The 19,761-nt window shown below is 43.4% G+C and overlaps 1 long non-coding RNA gene across 1 annotated transcript; it reads left to right on the forward strand.

Annotated features, from left to right (window-relative positions):
• Positions 1-14,637: 14,637 nt before the first annotated feature.
• LOC128357891 (uncharacterized) lies at positions 14,638-15,016 on the forward strand. Its single transcript, XR_008321232.1, has 3 exons — positions 14,638-14,694; positions 14,784-14,883; positions 14,972-15,016. It is a non-coding gene; the product is annotated as an uncharacterized LOC128357891 (long non-coding RNA).
• The last annotated feature ends 4,745 nt before the right edge of the window (positions 15,017-19,761 follow it).

A 19,761-nucleotide genomic window follows, 5' to 3' on the forward strand; every position in this document is an offset into this window, starting at 1 on the left:
CTTGTAGCAAGTTTTGGGACAATCCCCCACCCTTCCTATTTTTGACTTTTTCGACACTACCGGCCCTGTCATTTTTTTCAATTTTTGCCCGCTTTGGAAAATCCTTCACAATTTTCACACAATGCCTTCACGGTGCTTGATTTTACACATTTTTCATTCAGGCCGCCCCTCTGGCCCCTTGTAGCAAGTTTTGGGACAATCCCCCACCCTTCCCATTTTTGACTTTTTCAACACTACCGGCCCTGTCATTTTTTTCAATTTTTGCCCGCTTTGGAAAATCCTTGACAATTTTCACACAATGTCTTCACGGTGCTTGATTTTACACATTTTTCATTCAGGCCGCCCCTCTGGCCCCTTGTAGCAAGTTTTGGGACAATCCCCCACCCTTCCCATTTTTGACTTTTTCGACACTACCGGCCCTGTCATTTTTTTCAATTTTTCCCGCTTAGGAAAATCCTTGACAATTTTCACACAATGCCTTCACGGTGCTTGATTTTACACATTTTTCATTCAGGCCGCCCCTCTGGCCCCTTGTAGCAAGTTTTGGGACAATCCCCCACCCTTCCCATTTTTGACTTTTTCGACACTACCGACCCTGTCATTTTTTTCAATTTTTGCCCGCTTTGGAAAATCCTTGACAATTTTCACACAATGCCTTCACGGTGCTTGATTTTACACATTTTTCATTCAGGCCGCCCCTCTGGCCCCTTGTAGCAAGTTTTGGGACAATCCCCCACCCTTCCTATTTTTGACTTTTTCGACACTACCGGCCCTGTCATTTTTTTCAATTTTTGCCCGCTTTGGAAAATCCTTCACAATTTTCACACAATGCCTTCACGGTGCTTGATTTTACACATTTTTCATTCAGGCCGCCCCTCTGGCCCCTTGTAGCAAGTTTTGGGACAATCCCCCACCCTTCCCATTTTTGACTTTTTCAACACTACCGGCCCTGTCATTTTTTTCAATTTTTGCCCGCTTTGGAAAATCCTTGACAATTTTCACACCATGTCTTCACGGTGCTTGATTTTACACATTTTTCATTCAGGCCGCCCCTCTGGCCCCTTGTAGCAAGTTTTGGGACAATCCCCCACCCTTCCCATTTTTGACTTTTTCGACACTACCGGCCCTGTCATTTTTTTCAATTTTTGCCCGCTTAGGAAAATCCTTCACAATTTTCACACAATGCCCTCACGGAGCTTGATTTTACACATTTTTCATTCAGGCCGCCCCTCTGGCCCCTTGTAGCAAGTTTTGGGACAATCCCCCACCCTTCCCATTTTTGACTTTTTCGACACTACCGGCCCTGTCATTTTTTTCCATTTTTGGCCGCTTTGGAAAATCCTTCACAATTTTCACACAATGCCCTCACGGTGCTTGATTTTACACATTTTTCATTCAGGCCGCCCCTCTGGCCCCTTGTAGCAAGTTTTGGGACAATCCCCCACCCTTCCCATTTTTGACTTTTTCGACACTACCGGCCCTGTCGTTTTTTTCCATTTTTGGCCGCTTTGGAAAATTCTTCACAATTTTCACACAATGCCCTCACGGTGCTTGATTTTACACATTTTTCATTCAGGCCGCCCCTCTGGCCCCTTGTAGCAAGTTTTGGGACAATCCCCCACCCTTCCCATTTTTGACTTTTTCGACACTACCGACCCTGTCATTTTTTTCAATTTTTGCCCGCTTTGGAAAATCCTTGACAATTTTCACACAATGCCTTCACGGTGCTTGATTTTACACATTTTTCATTCAGGCCGCCCCTCTGGCCCCTTGTAGCAAGTTTTGGGACAATCCCCCACCCTTCCTATTTTTGACTTTTTCGACACTACCGGCCCTGTCATTTTTTTCAATTTTTGCCCGCTTTGGAAAATCCTTCACAATTTTCACACAATGCCTTCACGGTGCTTGATTTTACACATTTTTCATTCAGGCCGCCCCTCTGGCCCCTTGTAGCAAGTTTTGGGACAATCCCCCACCCTTCCCATTTTTGACTTTTTCAACACTACCGGCCCTGTCATTTTTTTCAATTTTTGCCCGCTTTGGAAAATCCTTGACAATTTTCACACAATGTCTTCACGGTGCTTGATTTTACACATTTTTCATTCAGGCCGCCCCTCTGGCCCCTTGTAGCAAGTTTTGGGACAATCCCCCACCCTTCCCATTTTTGACTTTTTCGACACTACCGGCCCTGTCATTTTTTTCAATTTTTGCCCGCTTAGGAAAATCCTTCACAATTTTCACACAATGCCCTCACGGAGCTTGATTTTACACATTTTTCATTCAGGCCGCCCCTCTGGCCCCTTGTAGCAAGTTTTGGGACAATCCCCCACCCTTCCCATTTTTGACTTTTTCGACACTACCGGCCCTGTCATTTTTTTCCATTTTTGGCCGCTTTGGAAAATCCTTCACAATTTTCACACAATGCCCTCACGGTGCTTGATTTTACACATTTTTCATTCAGGCCGCCCCTCTGGCCCCTTGTAGCAAGTTTTGGGACAATCCCCCACCCTTCCCATTTTTGACTTTTTCGACACTACCGGCCCTGTCATTTTTTTCCATTTTTGGCCGCTTTGGAAAATTCTTCACAATTTTCACACAATGCCCTCACGGTGCTTGATTTTACACATTTTTCATTCAGGCCGCCCCTCTGGCCCCTTGTAGCAAGTTTTGGGACAATCCCCCACCCTTCCCATTTTTGACTTTTTCGACACTACCGGCCCTGTCGTTTTTTTTCCATTTTTGGCCGCTTTGGAAAATCCTTCACAATTTTCACACAATGCCCTCACGGTGCTTGATTTTACACATTTTTCATTCAGGCCGCCCCTCTGGCCCCTTGTAGCAAGTTTTGGGACAATCCCCCACCCTTCCTATTTTTGACTTTTTCGACACTACCGGCCATGTCATTTTTTTCAATTTTTGCCCGCTTTGGAAAATCCTTGACAATTTTCACACAATGCCTTCACGGTGCTTGATTTTACACATTTTTCATTCAGGCCGCCCCTCTGGCCCCTTGTAGCAAGTTTTGGGACAATCCCCCACCCTTCCCATTTTTGACTTTTTCGACACTACCGACCCTGTCATTTTTTTCAATTTTTGCCCGCTTTGGAAAATCCTTGACAATTTTCACACAATGCCTTCACGGTGCTTGATTTTACACATTTTTCATTCAGGCCGCCCCTCTGGCCCCTTGTAGCAAGTTTTGGGACAATCCCCCACCCTTCCTATTTTTGACTTTTTCGACACTACCGGCCCTGTCATTTTTTTCAATTTTTGCCCGCTTTGGAAAATCCTTCACAATTTTCACACAATGCCTTCACGGTGCTTGATTTTACACATTTTTCATTCAGGCCGCCCCTCTGGCCCCTTGTAGCAAGTTTTGGGACAATCCCCCACCCTTCCCATTTTTGACTTTTTCAACACTACCGGCCCTGTCATTTTTTTCAATTTTTGCCCGCTTTGGAAAATCCTTGACAATTTTCACACAATGTCTTCACGGTGCTTGATTTTACACATTTTTCATTCAGGCCGCCCCTCTGGCCCCTTGTAGCAAGTTTTGGGACAATCCCCCACCCTTCCCATTTTTGACTTTTTCGACACTACCGGCCCTGTCATTTTTTTCAATTTTTGCCCGCTTAGGAAAATCCTTCACAATTTTCACACAATGCCCTCACGGAGCTTGATTTTACACATTTTTCATTCAGGCCGCCCCTCTGGCCCCTTGTAGCAAGTTTTGGGACAATCCCCCACCCTTCCCATTTTTGACTTTTTCGACACTACCGGCCCTGTCATTTTTTTCCATTTTTGGCCGCTTTGGAAAATCCTTCACAATTTTCACACAATGCCCTCACGGTGCTTGATTTTACACATTTTTCATTCAGGCCGCCCCTCTGGCCCCTTGTAGCAAGTTTTGGGACAATCCCCCACCCTTCCCATTTTTGACTTTTTCGACACTACCGGCCCTGTCATTTTTTTCCATTTTTGGCCGCTTTGGAAAATTCTTCACAATTTTCACACAATGCCCTCACGGTGCTTGATTTTACACATTTTTCATTCAGGCCGCCCCTCTGGCCCCTTGTAGCAAGTTTTGGGACAATCCCCCACCCTTCCCATTTTTGACTTTTTCGACACTACCGGCCCTGTCGTTTTTTTTCCATTTTTGGCCGCTTTGGAAAATCCTTCACAATTTTCACACAATGCCCTCACGGTGCTTGATTTTACACATTTTTCATTCAGGCCGCCCCTCTGGCCCCTTGTAGCAAGTTTTGGGACAATCCCCCACCCTTCCTATTTTTGACTTTTTCGACACTACCGGCCATGTCATTTTTTTCAATTTTTGCCCGCTTTGGAAAATCCTTCACAATTTTCACACAATGCCTTCACGGTGCTTGATTTTACACATTTTTCATTCAGGCCGCCCCTCTGGCCCCTTGTAGCAAGTTTTGGGACAATCCCCCACCCTTCCCATTTTTGACTTTTTCGACACTACCGACCCTGTCATTTTTTTCAATTTTTGCCCGCTTTGGAAAATCCTTGACAATTTTCACACAATGCCTTCACGGTGCTTGATTTTACACATTTTTCATTCAGGCCGCCCCTCTGGCCCCTTGTAGCAAGTTTTGGGACAATCCCCCACCCTTCCTATTTTTGACTTTTTCGACACTACCGGCCCTGTCATTTTTTTCAATTTTTGCCCGCTTTGGAAAATCCTTCACAATTTTCACACAATGCCTTCACGGTGCTTGATTTTACACATTTTTCATTCAGGCCGCCCCTCTGGCCCCTTGTAGCAAGTTTTGGGACAATCCCCCACCCTTCCCATTTTTGACTTTTTCAACACTACCGGCCCTGTCATTTTTTTCAATTTTTGCCCGCTTTGGAAAATCCTTGACAATTTTCACACAATGTCTTCACGGTGCTTGATTTTACACATTTTTCATTCAGGCCGCCCCTCTGGCCCCTTGTAGCAAGTTTTGGGACAATCCCCCACCCTTCCCATTTTTGACTTTTTCGACACTACCGGCCCTGTCATTTTTTTCAATTTTTGCCCGCTTAGGAAAATCCTTCACAATTTTCACACAATGCCCTCACGGAGCTTGATTTTACACATTTTTCATTCAGGCCGCCCCTCTGGCCCCTTGTAGCAAGTTTTGGGACAATCCCCCACCCTTCCCATTTTTGACTTTTTCGACACTACCGGCCCTGTCATTTTTTTCCATTTTTGGCCGCTTTGGAAAATCCTTCACAATTTTCACACAATGCCCTCACGGTGCTTGATTTTACACATTTTTCATTCAGGCCGCCCCTGTGGCCCCTTGTAGCATGTTTTGGGACAATCCCCCACCCTTCCCATTTTTGACTTTTTCGACACTACCGGCCCTGTCATTTTTTTCAATTTTTGGCCGCTTTGGAAAATCCTTCACAATTTTCACAGAATGCCCTCACGGTGCGTGATTTTACACATTTTTCATTCAGGCCGCCCCTCTGGCCCCTTGTAGCAAGTTTTGGGACAATCCCCCACCCTTCCCATTTTTTACTTTTTCGACACTACCGACCCTGTCATTTTTTTCAATTTTTGCCCGCTTTGGAAAATCCTTGACAATTTTCACACAATGCCTTCACGGTGCTTGATTTTACACATTTTTCATTCAGGCCGCCCCTCTGGCCCCTTGTAGCAAGTTTTGGGACAATCCCCCACCCTTCCCATTTTTGACTTTTTCGACACTACCGGCCCTGTCATTTTTTTCAATTTTTGGCCGCTTTGGAAAATCCTTGACAATTTTCACACAATGCCTTCACGGTGCTTGATTTTACACATTTTTCATTCAGGCCGCCCCTCTGGCCCCTTGTAGCAAGTTTTGGGACAATCCCCCACCCTTCCCATTTTTGACTTTTTCGACACTACCGGCCCTGTCATTTTTTTCCATTTTTGGCCGCTTTGGAAAATCCTTCACAATTTTCACACAATGCCCTCACGGTGCTTGATTTTACACATTTTTCATTCAGGCCGCCCCTGTGGCCCCTTGTAGCATGTTTTGGGACAATCCCCCACCCTTCCCATTTTTGACTTTTTCGACACTACCGGCCCTGTCATTTTTTTCAATTTTTGCCCGCTTTGGAAAATCCTTGACAATTTTCACACAATGTCTTCACGGTGCTTGATTTTACACATTTTTCATTCAGGCCGCCCCTCTGGCCCCTTGTAGCAAGTTTTGGGACAATCCCCCACCCTTCCCATTTTTGACTTTTTCGACACTACCGGCCCTGTCATTTTTTTCAATTTTTGCCCGCTTTGGAAAATCCTTGACAATTTTCACACAATGCCTTCACGGTGCTTGATTTTACACATTTTTCATTCAGGCCGCCCCTCTGGCCCCTTGTAGCAAGTTTTGGGACAATCCCCCACCCTTCCCATTTTTGACTTTTTCGACACTACCGGCCCTGTCATTTTTTTCAATTTTTGGCCGCTTTGGAAAATCCTTGACAATTTTCACACAATGCCTTCACGGTGCTTGATTTTACACATTTTTCATTCAGGCCGCCCCTCTGGCCCCTTGTAGCAAGTTTTGGGACAATCCCCCACCCTTCCCATTTTTGACTTTTTCGACACTACCGGCCCTGTCATTTTTTTCCATTTTTGGCCGCTTTGGAAAATCCTTCACAATTTTCACACAATGCCCTCACGGTGCTTGATTTTACACATTTTTCATTCAGGCCGCCCCTGTGGCCCCTTGTAGCATGTTTTGGGACAATCCCCCACCCTTCCCATTTTTGACTTTTTCGACACTACCGGCCCTGTCATTTTTTTCAATTTTTGGCCGCTTTGGAAAATCCTTCACAATTTTCACAGAATGCCCTCACGGTGCGTGATTTTACACATTTTTCATTCAGGCCGCCCCTCTGGCCCCTTGTAGCAAGTTTTGGGACAATCCCCCACCCTTCCCATTTTTTACTTTTTCGACACTACCGACCCTGTCATTTTTTTCAATTTTTGCCCGCTTTGGAAAATCCTTGACAATTTTCACACAATGCCTTCACGGTGCTTGATTTTACACATTTTTCATTCAGGCCGCCCCTCTGGCCCCTTGTAGCAAGTTTTGGGACAATCCCCCACCCTTCCCATTTTTGACTTTTTCGACACTACCGGCCCTGTCATTTTTCTCAATTTTTGCCCGCTTTGGAAAATCCTTCACAATTTTCACACAATGCCTTCACGGTGCTTGATTTTACACATTTTTCATTCAGGCCGCCCCTCTGGCCCCTTGTAGCAAGTTTTGGGACAATCCCCCACCCTTCCCATTTTTGACTTTTTCGACACTACCGACCCTGTCATTTTTTTCAATTTTTGCCCGCTTTGGAAAATCCTTGACAATTTTCACACAATGCCTTCACGGTGCTTGATTTTACACATTTTTCATTCAGGCCGCCCCTCTGGCCCCTTGTAGCAAGTTTTGGGACAATCCCCCACCCTTCCTACTTTTGACTTTTTCGACACTACCGGCCCTGTCATTTTTTTCAATTTTTGCCCGCTTTGGAAAATCCTTCACAATTTTCACACAATGCCTTCACGGTGCTTGATTTTACACATTTTTCATTCAGGCCGCCCCTCTGGCCCCTTGTAGCAAGTTTTGGGACAATCCCCCACCCTTCCCATTTTTGACTTTTTCAACACTACCGGCCCTGTCATTTTTTTCAATTTTTGCCCGCTTTGGAAAATCCTTGACAATTTTCACACAATGTCTTCACGGTGCTTGATTTTACACATTTTTCATTCAGGCCGCCCCTCTGGCCCCTTGTAGCAAGTTTTGGGACAATCCCCCACCCTTCCCATTTTTGACTTTTTCGACACTACCGGCCCTGTCATTTTTTTCAATTTTTGCCCGCTTAGGAAAATCCTTCACAATTTTCACACAATGCCCTCACGGAGCTTGATTTTACACATTTTTCATTCAGGCCGCCCCTCTGGCCCCTTGTAGCAAGTTTTGGGACAATCCCCCACCCTTCCCATTTTTGACTTTTTCGACACTACCGGCCCTGTCATTTTTTTCCATTTTTGGCCGCTTTGGAAAATCCTTCACAATTTTCACACAATGCCCTCACGGTGCTTGATTTTACACATTTTTCATTCAGGCCGCCCCTCTGGCCCCTTGTAGCAAGTTTTGGGACAATCCCCCACCCTTCCTATTTTTGACTTTTTCGACACTACCGGCCCTGTCATTTTTTTCAATTTTTATCCCCTATGGAAAATCCTTGACAATTTTCACACAATGCCTTCACGGTGCTTGATTTTACACATTTTTCATTCAGGCCGCCCCTGTGGCCCCTTGTAGCAAGTTTTGGGACAATCCCCCACCCTTCCCATTTTTGACTTTTTCGACACTACCGGCCCTGTCATTTTTTTCAATTTTTCCCGCTTAGGAAAATCCTTGACAATTTTCACACAATGCCTTCACGGTGCTTGATTTTACACATTTTTCATTCAGGCCGCCCCTCTGGCCCCTTGTAGCAAGTTTTGGGACAATCCCCCACCCTTCCTATTTTTGACTTTTTCGACACTACCGGCCCTGTCATTTTTCTCAATTTTTGCCCGCTTTGGAAAATCCTTCACAATTTTCACACAATGCCTTCACGGTGCTTGATTTTACACATTTTTCATTCAGGCCGCCCCTCTGGCCCCTTGTAGCAAGTTTTGGGACAATCCCCCACCCTTCCCATTTTTGACTTTTTCGACACTACCGACCCTGTCATTTTTTTCAATTTTTGCCCGCTTTGGAAAATCCTTGACAATTTTCACACAATGCCTTCACGGTGCTTGATTTTACACATTTTTCATTCAGGCCGCCCCTCTGGCCCCTTGTAGCAAGTTTTGGGACAATCCCCCACCCTTCCTACTTTTGACTTTTTCGACACTACCGGCCCTGTCATTTTTTTCAATTTTTGCCCGCTTTGGAAAATCCTTCACAATTTTCACACAATGCCTTCACGGTGCTTGATTTTACACATTTTTCATTCAGGCCGCCCCTCTGGCCCCTTGTAGCAAGTTTTGGGACAATCCCCCACCCTTCCCATTTTTGACTTTTTCAACACTACCGGCCCTGTCATTTTTTTCAATTTTTGCCCGCTTTGGAAAATCCTTGACAATTTTCACACAATGTCTTCACGGTGCTTGATTTTACACATTTTTCATTCAGGCCGCCCCTCTGGCCCCTTGTAGCAAGTTTTGGGACAATCCCCCACCCTTCCCATTTTTGACTTTTTCGACACTACCGGCCCTGTCATTTTTTTCAATTTTTGCCCGCTTAGGAAAATCCTTCACAATTTTCACACAATGCCCTCACGGAGCTTGATTTTACACATTTTTCATTCAGGCCGCCCCTCTGGCCCCTTGTAGCAAGTTTTGGGACAATCCCCCACCCTTCCCATTTTTGACTTTTTCGACACTACCGGCCCTGTCATTTTTTTCCATTTTTGGCCGCTTTGGAAAATCCTTCACAATTTTCACACAATGCCCTCACGGTGCTTGATTTTACACATTTTTCATTCAGGCCGCCCCTCTGGCCCCTTGTAGCAAGTTTTGGGACAATCCCCCACCCTTCCCATTTTTGACTTTTTCGACACTACCGGCCCTGTCATTTTTTTCCATTTTTGTCCGCTTTGGAAAATCCTTCACAATTTTCACACAATGCCCTCACGGTGCTTGATTTTACACATTTTTCATTCAGGCCGCCCCTCTGGCCCCTTGTAGCAAGTTTTGGGACAATCCCCCACCCTTCCCATTTTTGACTTTTTCGACACTACCGACCCCGTCATTTTTTTCAATTTTTGACCGCTTTGGAAAATCCTTGACAATTTTCACACAATGCCTTCACGGTGCTTGATTTTACACATTTTTCATTCAGGCCGCCCCTCTGGCCCCTTGTAGCAAGTTTTGGGACAATCCCCCACCCCTCCTATTTTTGACTTTTTCGACACTACCGGCCATGTCATTTTTTTCAATTTTTGCCCGCTTTGGAAAATCCTTCACAATTTTCACACAATGCCTTCACGGTGCTTGATTTTACACATTTTTCATTCAGGCCGCCCCTCTGGCCCCTTGTAGCAAGTTTTGGGACAATCCCCCACCCTTCCCATTTTTGACTTTTTCGACACTACCGACCCTGTCATTTTTTTCAATTTTTGCCCGCTTTGGAAAATCCTTGACAATTTTCACACAATGCCTTCACGGTGCTTGATTTTACACATTTTTCATTCAGGCCGCCCCTCTGGCCCCTTGTAGCAAGTTTTGGGACAATCCCCCACCCTTCCTACTTTTGACTTTTTCGACACTACCGGCCCTGTCATTTTTTTCAATTTTTGCCCGCTTTGGAAAATCCTTCACAATTTTCACACAATGCCTTCACGGTGCTTGATTTTACACATTTTTCATTCAGGCCGCCCCTCTGGCCCCTTGTAGCAAGTTTTGGGACAATCCCCCACCCTTCCCATTTTTGACTTTTTCGACACTACCGGCCCTGTCATTTTTTTCAATTTTTGCCCGCTTTGGAAAATCCTTGACAATTTTCACACAATGCCTTCACGGTGCTTGATTTTACACATTTTTCATTCAGGCCGCCCCTCTGGCCCCTTGTAGCAAGTTTTGGGACAATCCCCCACCCTTCCTATTTTTGACTTTTTCGACACTACCGGCCCTGTCATCTTTTTCAATTTTTGCCCGCTTTGGAAAATCCTTGACAATTTTCACACAATGCCTTCACGGTGCTTGATTTTACACATTTTTCATTCAGGCCGCCCCTCTGGCCCCTTGTAGCAAGTTTTGGGACAATCCCCCACCCTTCCCATTTTTGACTTTTTCGACACTACCGGCCCTGTCATTTTTTTCAATTTTTGCCCGCTTTGGAAAATCCTTGACAATTTTCACACAATGCATTCACGGTGCTTGATTTTACACATTTTTCTTTCAGCCCGCCCCTCTGGCCCCTTGTAGCAAGTTTTGGGACAATCCCCCACCCTTCCTATTTTTGACTTTTTCGACACTACTGGCCCTGCAATTTTTTTCAATTGGCCGCCCCTCTGGCTCTTTGGTCATACACAACTTTATCATATTAATCAAAAACTTTTGGATGTTGCCAAAGTCCCATCTAAACAGAAACCGAACAATATAAATTAGTTCCCTTGAACTGAGACCTGCTTTCTTACCTGCCTGTTTCTACATCTGTTTGTCCACCTCACCTGTTGTTTCAGCTGGCTCTGTCACAGCAGCATGTTGGATGCTGTCCTCCTCTCCTATGCCTAACGAATCTATCTCTTTCTCTCCCTGACCCTGTCTTTCTGCTTGAGCAGCACTGGTTGAAGCCTGAAAATACCTCCGGTTCAGGCTGGTTCTCATCCTCAACACGTCTCTTTTTCAATCGTGGGAAATATTTTTCAATACTCATCTGGATTTAAGCAGCAAACATTCAGTGTAAGGGTAAAAAAACTACATAACAGTACTTATAACAACTTTATTTGATTCACAGCTGCTAGTGTTTTGACCTCGACAACCCAACTACATTTTACCGCAAACTTGCGACTAATTAACTTTATAAAGAAGGTGTAAGGGTCGGGTCGGGACGGGACAATATTGTATTCAAAATATAAAATATTTTATAAGACTTTTTAATGTGTGATTTTATAAAGGTGCACGTGATACCAATCTTTCTTGAATTTCACCAGCCGTCTTCTCTGCACTAAGGCACAGCTTCCACGCTTCTAGGGATGATCTCGCTGATGGAGACACGCGGTGTGCACGGAGGGGAGGGGCTGTGTGTGTGTGTGTGTGTGTGTGTGTGTGTGGGTGTGTGTGGGTGTGTGTGGGTGTGTGTGGGTGTGTGGGCTATGTGAGAGAGACGCGTGAGTGACAGAGAGACGCAGGGAGAGCAGGGAGAGGAAATGCAGCTTAACGAATACGATGCGTATTTTTTAAATAGCGTTAAAAAAAAATTAATAACGAAACGCAATATGTGGCGGCCGGTGTTTAATCTGTGGCGCACCGCCACGAATTAGTCTATGTGTGGGAAACACTGCATCAGGGGAGTGTGGGTTGAAGAGCCTGCGAGGCCGGCGTGCGCCTGCGGGGCCGGCATGTGCCTGCGAGGCCGGCATGTGCCCCACGGGGCGCTCGGCTGCGGTCTGCTGCTGTGTGACGAGAGGAGAGCCGGTTTCCCACGAATCTTTAGTCAAGTCGGACGGGTTGATCTGCAGTTCGTAATCCGTGGTGAGTTCACTCTTGGAGTAGTAATCGTAGCATTTGTTCAAGTTTTGTTGATGCAATGCGGGAAGTACGATCTGTTTCTGTGATGACCATGAAAGCTTGACTGAGACTGCCTGCACGTGAAACTCGAAAGCGAGAGTGAACGAGGGGGAAGCTGTTAGGTCTGTTTATATAGGAGCCGGAAGGGGTGTAATTGGTGTGTGTTCCCGCTCCTGAAACTGCGCTTATCAAGCTTCGATTCAAGAAAAACTAACTAACATGAGATATCTATTCAAGTGCATTGACCTCTGTTTCAGGTCAGGCGCTGTCACCAAGTTAAAGTTTGTGTTTGTGAATGAGGTATGATAAATACAATATTAGATAAACCATGATCATCTTCATAGCTGCAGATCATTCTTACAGACTTTGTTGTATTGCTCTTGTATACATATTTACAGCTCAACAAAGAGATCTTCACACTGCTAAACATGATGATGTGGTCCTGTTAGCTTCATCAGATCGTGACCTCCAACTCTCACTGGATCGGTTCGCAGCCGAGTGTGAAACGGCCGGGATGAGAATCAGCACATCCAAATCCGAGTCCATGGTCCTCAACCGGAAAAGGGTGGAGTGCACTCTTCGAGTCGGGGATGAGATCCTGCCCCAAGTGGAGGAGTTCAAGTACCTCAGGGTCTTGTTCACGAGTGAGGGAAGGATGGAACATGAGATCGACAGGCGGATTGGTGCGGCGTCTGCAGTAATGCAGACTCTGCACAGATCCGTCGTGGTGAAGAGAGAGCTGAGCCGAAAGGCAAAGCTCTGGATTTACCAGAGAGTTCCTACCCTCACCTTTGGTCATGAGCTTTGGGGAGTGACCCAAAGAACTAGATCGTGGGTACAAGCGGCCGAAATGAGCTTCCTCCGTAGGGTGGCTGGGTTCTCCCTTAGAGATAGGGTGAGAAGCTCAGTTATCCGGAGGGAGCTCGGAGTAGACCTGCTGCTCCACCGCGTTGAGAGGAGCCAGATGAGGTGGCTCGGGCATCTGATTAGGATGCCTCCCGGACGCCTCCCTGGTGAGGTGTTCAGGGCACGTCCCACCGGTAGGAGACCCCTAGGAAGACCCAGGACACGCTGGAGAGACTATGTCTCTCGGCTGGCCTGGGAACGCCTCGGGATCCACCGGGAAGAGCTGGATGAAGTGGCTGGGGAGAGGGAAGTCTGGGCTTCCCTGCTTAGGCTGCTGCCCCCGCGACCCAACCCCGGATAAGCGAAAGAGGACGGTACGGTACGGTACACTGCTAAACATAAAACATGCAGTATCAAGTGCCTACCATCCCCAAATCAATGGCCAGGTAAACATGGATACATTTTTTTTCATGGATGGATGTTACGTAGACATTACATGATATATGTGTGTAATATGTACATAAATCTGCAATTCACATTGTTATTGTACAGGATAGAGGACAAATCAAAATATCAAACGTGCTCTCCGGCGCTATGTGAATGAGCACCACAACGACTGGGACATTCACCTGCAAGCTGTGGTGTATGGCATAAATACCGCCAAACAGGTGTGTTTTTTACTTTACAATCACTAATGCTGTTAAATTTGCATCTTGAGGAATGTCACATGTCACATTGTTTTTTACTGTGAACTTAGAGCTCCGCGAAGAACACCCCGTTTTTCCTGTTCTTCAACCGCCACTACCTCCTTCCTGAGGTTCTCAACGCCTGTCCCATGGGAGACCACTTTGAAGTTGGAGACCCAGAGGACGATCTGGAAGCTAGGATGAGGACAATCACAGACCTCAATGAAAAGGTAGTGAGGCACAAAGCTCATATATTGAAGTTGTTGTATTTATGTGTTTCATGTTATTTACTTTATTTGTGGCTTTGGCCAATAGGTTCTTGCCAACATAGAAAAGGCCCAGGAGAAGCAAAAGAGCTGTTATGCAGCACGCAAAAGGAAGCGCTGCAAAACAGTAGAAATTAACACAGGTGATGACATTCTCCTGTCTTCTGAGCCAAAGAGGCAGCGGCTGGGGCATGGCCTGAAACATATGCATCAAGGCCCCTACAAAGTCCTTGATATGTCAGAAAATGGCGTGGCCACCATCCAAAAGAACACTGGGTCCTTGCAGAAGGTGAATGTCGATCGCCTGAGGCCGTACTACAGACAGAAACGTAAGTGTTTTTAGTGTACTGCTAAACTGTTTGTGTGGCCATTGTTCCATTCTCCACTCTTGGTAACAACCAGATTTGGTAGTTTGTACTTTGTCTATGGGATCAATGCCCAACTTGTCTTACTTCAGATCGACAGTCTAGAGGACTGTCTAGGAGAGAGTGATCAAATCTGAGCTGGACATCTACGCCAAATACAGTAAAGTCATCCTCATCATCCTCCTGAAGTACCTGCCTCCCCATCTACGTCAATTTAAATGACACCCTTTCGGTCTCCACTCTCGGTAAGAGCCTGATGTCAGTAGTTTGTACTTTGTCTGTAGGATCAACACAATACTTAACTTATTTCCATCTTCTTGTTGTCTTAATTCAGATTGACAGTCTAAAAGACTAGGAGAGAGTGATCAAGTCTGAGCTGGACATCTATGGCAAACACAATGAAGCCAATTGTGTTTAAATGACACCTGTTCTCGGTAAGAAGCTGATTAGGTAGTTTGTACTTTCTCTGTGGGAGCAATGCCTAACTTATCTTATTTTCAATTTCTTGTTGTCTTACTTCAGATTAACAGTAGGAGAGGGTGATCAAATCAGAGCTGGACATCTACGTCAATTGTGTTTAAATGACATGCTTCCAGTCTCCACTCTCAGTAAGAAGCTGATTTGGTAGTTTGTACTTTGTCTGCCTAACTTCAATTTCTTCAACACTGACGGCATCAATGACAAGAGGTGCAGTTCCAGGGAAGGAAGCTCTTGAGAGGAGAGTACAGCATCCCAACACAAGACACTGAGGTAAAGTTAACTAGTATGAGGTAGAACTGGTGCTTAATTTGTTTTATTAACTGTAATATCTACTGAGTGTGTGGACACATGTTTAAAAGACAGTGCCATATAGCTTCAAGTTTACTATAATATCTGTTGTACTAATATCGTTATTTTTGTGCAATTTCAGGAAAAGATGAAGATGATCGGGAGACTGCACTGTTGACAATCATCCTTCTGCCTTAATCAACTACATACCTGTATGCTCCAGATTCAGATTGCTTCAGTCTTTCTCTCTCTTTCTGTATCAACCCCAACCGGTTAAGGCAGATGGCTGCCCACCTAGAGCCTGGTTCTGCCTGAGGTTTCTTCCCATTACGGAGTCGCCAAGTGTTGCTCATGGGGGAATGTTGGGTCTCTTTAAATTAAAGAGTATAGTCATATCTTCTTATGTGATTACATAAAATTGTCTTTACTTGAATATGTGCACAATTTTTCATATAGCTATGTACATACATGTGTCTTTAGTTTCCTCCATTGTTTATATTCATTTTTTAAAGCATGTGGTTAAAATTCAAGATTTAAATTCTTTGACAGTACTGTTTAAGCTCTGTCTTTTGTTTTTTCCATCTCTGACATTAATTTGATGGAAACACATTTTTGTATTTTTAGATTAAAATGTTTGGTTCATGTTCAATGGAATTCTTTGGTCCTTCAAAGTTATAAACTAAAAGTTAACAAACTTTCAGTACTGGCTTGAGCATTCATTCATTTGAAATGGTCTTGTGATAGTGTGTCAAACAGAGGCATGCATACCACAGTTTAAATATCTGTCTGCATCAAAACAACAGCTGAGGAAGTCCATCAGGTGAGTGGAGGAGCTGTGACAGAACTAGAAAGGGTGGTACCTGTGTCTATAACAAAGTATAAAAGAGTGCACATCACACATCAGATAAATCTTGGCCTTTTTTTCGTTAACAAAACTGTTCCAAAATCAAAGCTCTATGAATGTGAAATGGATGTAATGTAATGTTAAAAACTTCTGTTAGTTTATACCATTCTCAATTGAAAAAATATAAAATATATAATATGTTTATAGTACAATATATCTATATATACATATACATATATATAATAAAATAATATGATATAAATATATAAATAAAACAGATAGATACATAAGATAGTGTGTATCTATCTATATATATTTATATATTATATAAAGATATATATATACTATCTTAACTATCTATTTTATAGCTATATATAGATATATATTGTGTATATATATACTATCTTATCTATCTATTTTATATATGTATATAATAAAATAATATAATATAAATACGGTATATCAATAAAAATATAGATAGATAAGATAGTGGATAGATAGATATAATTATTATTACTATTACCTCGTATTATTTTATTTCCATGTCTGATTTCCAGATAGTTCAATGATATGTATACTTACTCTTAACCTCTGACAACTATTTATAACCAAACTATTTATATTCATTCATATTTATGTATTTATACTATTGATTTATTTTATTTATATTTATACATGTCTGATTTCCAGATATTTCCATGATATGTATACTTACTCTTAACCTCTGACAACTATTTACAACCAAACTATTTATATTTATTCATATTTATACATTCATACGATTGATTTATTTTATTTATATTTATATGTTTATACAACTGATTTATTTCGCGTATCGCGTTTTGAGTCTGGGGGCGTTTTTTCCAAGCAGAGTTGCCGTACATAACCGTCCAAGATGGTGGACGATCGAGAACGCTACTGCGCATGTCAGACTCACATCGGGTAGGCGACTCACATCGGGTAGTGACATGAGGTACTGCTGCCGCTCCGGTCCATAACGGTGTCTTTCTCCACATCAGTAACCGTAGCCGCGGCCGCGGGCTCCAAGCTAGGAGGACGAGTAGGGCTATCTGATATCGCGGCTGTGCCGTCGGATTCCACAAAGTTGTTGTTGCTGTCGAGAGGTTGGTCCGGTATGTTATCGGTCTTTCCTCTGGGGTCACTTTTTGGCGAAGTAGTCCGTTTTCTTTTATTTGAGATGAGGAAACGCTTCATTTTGCAGCCGATACATCAAGCTACTCATGAAGCTACTAGCCAAACATAAATGGTGCCCAAATACGTGACTCCTGACACTTCAACTTTGACCTCGCGTTAATGTCAAGAAAATGAAATATACTTTGTAACACAATTTATTTTATTCTTTTTTAGGCAGAAATCAGATACAAGTGGCACAAGATAAAATGTCTTAAAAAATATATTGTATTGAATTAATTTTTATTTGATTTCATGGGGGTGCTGAGCCACCACTAGGGGGAGCTAAAGCACCTGCAAGCCCCTCCTTGGTGCCGCCTATGGTCTTGATACTGTTTCAATGAGAATCTCTGACGGTGAAAATGTTCCTTACGAAGTCAAAAGTCCGAAAACTCAAATAAACAGTTTTGAGACCAGAGTTCTTCACAGTCAGCGGCACAACTTTCTGTTGGACAGGAAATATGTCATGTTAGTATCTCTTACAAACTCACATAATGCAATAAATGAGGATATTAATGTAAGTACTTGTCTTTGCATTGATGAGACCTAAATGTTGAGCAACAAGTTATTAATGTTAACTATCTGCTTCTACTCAGGTTTAATGCACGTTTAACATAAAGCTGTTCCTAAATTCATAATCTTACAGGTTCATGAGATTAGCTATAATAAAACATGATTTACTAGTACAGATGACGTGTCTTACCGTGTTTTCATATACAGTGAGGCAGATCTTCTCGTTTGTTGATGCAGGGTTTGAAGTTATGATGGTATTTATTGGGGCTTAGCTGAGCCCTGTGTTGTTGGACAACATGGATTACATCAATGCTTATTTGGATGAAGTAATACATAAAGTGGACTGCCACACATTTATAGTCACAAACATATATTTACAATGAGTGAAGGGTGCTCGGCCATCCTTCCTGCCTTGGGTGCTAAACCCAAGTTAGCTAAAGAAATGTAGGTTGCAGAGGTAGAATCAGTGTAAATGCCGGCAAGTAAAGAAGAAAAGCAGAGTCACAGTGGAAAAAACACTGTCACATTGTCTAGACAGCCCTTAACCACTGCAGGGGAACTTTGTTTAGACTGGTTATGTTTGAGCGCTTGGCAGAACAGTCATAGTTTACATAAAAAACAAGATTGACAGCAATTACTCACTTGTGGTTTAAGTCTCCACAGGATATTGTACATTTGCATAAAGATGTTACTGAGAATGTCCTACTTTGTGTGGAAAATAACTCATTTCTGCTTTATAAAAATAGTAACACAGAAGGGGAAGTAATAAAGACAGGATGGGACAAAAGAGCAGGCTACTTATCTTTACTTATTTTTACTTTTTTTGTTATACTTACTGTGTACAACTGAGCATCAGATATTCATATTTTGAAGAGAATGTTTCATGTGACTGTGTTTTAACATTTCTCTTTAGCCATTCAAAGGCATTGTGATGTTCTGTTTATGTGCACTTCAAATTAACAAAAATTGTGTGACTGTATAATAAATAAGTATAATAAAAGTACTTTAGAATGGCTATGAAATCTGAATATAGTATCTTATATTGTGGGTAACTATATCCTTTAATCTAATTGAAGACTTTCTTACTTGTATTGCTGAAACTACTTGGCCTTTTTCAGACTCTCTTGAATCTTTTGGCGGGCCTGCTGAGTCATCTGTGCTTCAACATCAGATGCATTTTGTAGTAGGCATGGGATGATAACCGTGTTCAAGGTATACCGCGATTTGAAAAAGCCACGATAACCGAAACCGCCAAATTTTCTGTCATACCGTTCCTAAGGTATGAGCTGTTTATGGTCTGGTCATATAAATCCTGCCTTCCTTCCTTCCTTCCTTTTGTCTTTCCTTCCCTCCTTCCTTTCCTTCCTAATCCCTTTTCCCTCCTTCCTTTCCTTCCTAATCCCTTTTCCCTCCTTCCTTTCCTTCCTAATCCCTTTTCCCTCCTTTCTTTCTTTCCTTCCTTCCTTCCTTCCTTCCTTCCCTCCTTCCTTTCCTTCCTCATACCGTTCTTGAGGTATGAGCTGTTTTTAGTCTGGTCAAAGACAGGAAGTGCTGGTCAGAAACCCCTCAGGTGGAGCAGCTGCAGTGTAGAGTATCACGACCACCTCTCACTGTCATTACAGATTCAGGTTAAATGAACATGTCTGTCTTTATTTTTCTTCCTTTTAGGAACATTTTAGAGCTATTGCGCAATACCGCCATACCGTGAAACCGTGATTTTTTTGCTTATGGTTATCATACCGCCAGAATCTCATACCGGCCCATGCCTATTTTGTAGCTCATCCAGGCATCTAGATGTATCTGGTCCTGTATTTTGGACAGGCTGTGCTGCAGGCAACATCTGCAGCTGGCACGCCTTCTTCTGGGGCATTTGCTCTTAATGGAACTAGTGAAGAACCAGAGAGGATCATAAATCTACTGTCTTTCCATTTCACTCTCTCAGTTTGTTGGAAAGTTTTTCATATCCCACATACAGAGACTGACGTAAGAATACAGT

This window comes from Scomber japonicus, chromosome 4, assembly GCF_027409825.1.
Source record: "Scomber japonicus isolate fScoJap1 chromosome 4, fScoJap1.pri, whole genome shotgun sequence".
Classification (NCBI taxonomy): domain Eukaryota; kingdom Metazoa; phylum Chordata; class Actinopteri; order Scombriformes; family Scombridae; genus Scomber; species Scomber japonicus.